Below are 2,716 nucleotides of genomic sequence, written 5' to 3'. Positions count from 1 at the left end.
CGCGACCGACTTCACCAGCGCTTGGCGGTCGGGTCGTCGCGCCCCTCCGCTCCGCCCTGACCGCAACCCGGCTCCGGGTGCTCGGCTCGCCGCCTCACCTCCAGGTGCCCGGGTGCGCCTCAGCCGGCTCCCGTTGTTCGCTACCGCAGCCTGTCGGTGTCGCTCGGGCAGCCGGGAGAGAGAAAAATAAAAAGGACCGGGTGTTGAAAAGAGAGAGAGAGAGAGAGAGAGAGAGAAAAGAGGTCGGTCGGGGGAGAAAGAAAAGTCAAGAGATGCTGTCGGCTGAAAAAGAAAAAGCGGGTATGGATTCACCTGGTACATGCATGCATGCTTGGCCAGGTGCGCATGCATGTCCGGTTATACCAAAGGCTGGGTACATATGCATGCACTTCCGCCTGTGTGGCCGACTTCAAAAAAAAGGACTGGCATGCCTATCAGCATCCCCGCTGCAGCCGGCTGGCCGGCTCCCGACCGCTGCCTACGCTGGCTGCTGCGCCCGTGCATTCTGCTGCCAGTTGGTAAAAGAAAAAGGCAAAGAAAAAAAAAGAATCAACTTCAACAAAGAAGACAAAGTAGTTGCCGGGAGATCCGGCCCGACTGCTCAGCAGTCGGCCCGAATCTCGGGGGCTACACTCAGCGGGTGCGCTGATGCGCCCCCGCGAGAGAGAAGACAAAGTAGTTGCCGGAAGATCCGGCCTGACTGCTCAGCAGTCGGCCCGAATCTCGGGGGCTACACCCTGCGGGTGCGCTGACGCGCCCCCGCGAGAAAGAAGACAAGGTAGTTGCCGGAAGATCCGGCCCGACTGCTCAGCAGTCGGCCCGAATCTCGGGGGCTACACCCAGCGGGTGCGCTGACGCGCCCCCGTGAGAGAGAAGACAAAGTAGTTGCCGGGAGATCCGGCCCGACTACTCAGCAGTCGGCCCGAAGCTCGGGGGCTACACCCAGCGGGTGTGCTGACGCGCCCCCGCAAAGATTGCAGACAAAAGAAGAGTTTTGTCCGGCTGTCAGCAGCCGGCAGAAGAAAAAGGGCGTTGCAAGACGCCTCGCCGCCTGGCCGGTCGAGCCTGACCGGCCGGGCGAAGGCTTCACCCAGCGGGTGCGCCGACGCGCTCCGCGAGCGCCGAGTCGCGCCGGTTGTCTCCGACGACCGCGACTACACGAAAATCAATGTGAGCTCCTCACCCGCATATTTTTTGCACCACGCAAGCATGGATAACCATGAGCGATGCTCGAGGGCTGTCTCCGCATTTTATTACAGTAGCGTCACTGTTCGCCCCGGCGCCAGCCAGAGTTGGCCCGGGGGCTGGCCGCTTGGCCTGAGACGTTAGTTCCCGCAGACGGCTTAGTACCATGCACGATACCAAAGGCCCACTCTTAGTCACAGACCACAGAGCGGCTGTCTGACTAGCAAGAGTGTACGCTGGAGGCCACCCATGCGAAAAACGTCTGGGAAGAAAAACGTTCGGGCGACCCGGCCGTTTTCCTATACAAGTATCTACTCGGTTGAATCTGCTCCTAGACTCTGAGTACTGTACACTCCACTTCGTGGCCCACTCTTAGCCACAGAACGCAGAGCGGCTGTTCGGCAAGCAAGAGCACAAGCCAAAAAGCGGAGGGAACACGAAAAAGATTAAGGGAACTCGGACGAAACCGAGTCGGCACCCTCCGCATAAAACTTCCAATACTAAAAGCAAGCATATGATATATTTGCGTGGACTAACTTTGTCCTTTTTTATGATCATTTCCACGAACATTTGCCAAAAAACCTCCGCCCAACTTTGCCAAGTTGCCCGGAGGCTTGGGGGCTACTGTTGGAGTAATTGGACACGGATACCCCGAAGACGGCGAGACGATATTTCAAGACATCGGGGCTAGCAAAGCCCCCAGTCTGCCTGCCGGCTGCCGACTGCACCAACAAGCCAGCTGCCGACTGCAGCCCGACCCGACATCGACAAGACACCGACGAGACGACCATACCGCGGACAAGACAACCGTACCGCGACGACATCATGTACAGTGTCACTTGTCCCCTGGCACTATTTATGAAGTGACCCAGGGGACAAGCATGACATGCACCATGCCTTACCCATGCCTACCCACATAGCTTACATAGTAAGCTAGCCCACACTATAAAAGGGGCACTCATCCATCCATCCAGGAGGATGGACACACACACACACACTCACGGCCGCAAGCCACGGCCATACATGGTCGGCCACTAGCATACCACATACATGCATTTACCAAGTCAGATGCCTATGGCACTGATCCCAGATACAGCTCCAGGAGCAACTCTGTACTAGATATATCAGATACACTCAGACATGCAGCAGTAGGAGTATTATCTCTCCAAAGAGCTCCGAAGCTGGGTAAACCACCGCGTGCTACTCGCATACCCGCTCCCGGGCCTATCAGCAGCAGTCTTACCCACACACTAAGCCCTTGTGGCATCTGTCGACTCGCAAGCCCCCCGTGAGAAATACCACGACATTATTTGTATCATATCACTTGCTTGCTTGTGTTCCTATACTTGTTGCATCATATAGGTTGCTCACCTAGTTGCATATCTAGACAAGCTACTTTGATGCAAAGTTTAAATTGTTAAAGAAAAGCTAAAAATTGTTAGTTGCCTATTCACCCCCCTCTAGTCAACCATATCGATCCTTTTAATTGGTATCAGAGCCTCGTCTCTTTATTAAGGACTTTACCGTCCGA

Source organism: Triticum aestivum, chromosome 3A, assembly GCF_018294505.1.
Source record: "Triticum aestivum cultivar Chinese Spring chromosome 3A, IWGSC CS RefSeq v2.1, whole genome shotgun sequence".
Classification (NCBI taxonomy): Eukaryota; Viridiplantae; Streptophyta; class Magnoliopsida; order Poales; family Poaceae; genus Triticum; species Triticum aestivum.
Note: the sequence above shows the minus strand (reverse complement) of the source record.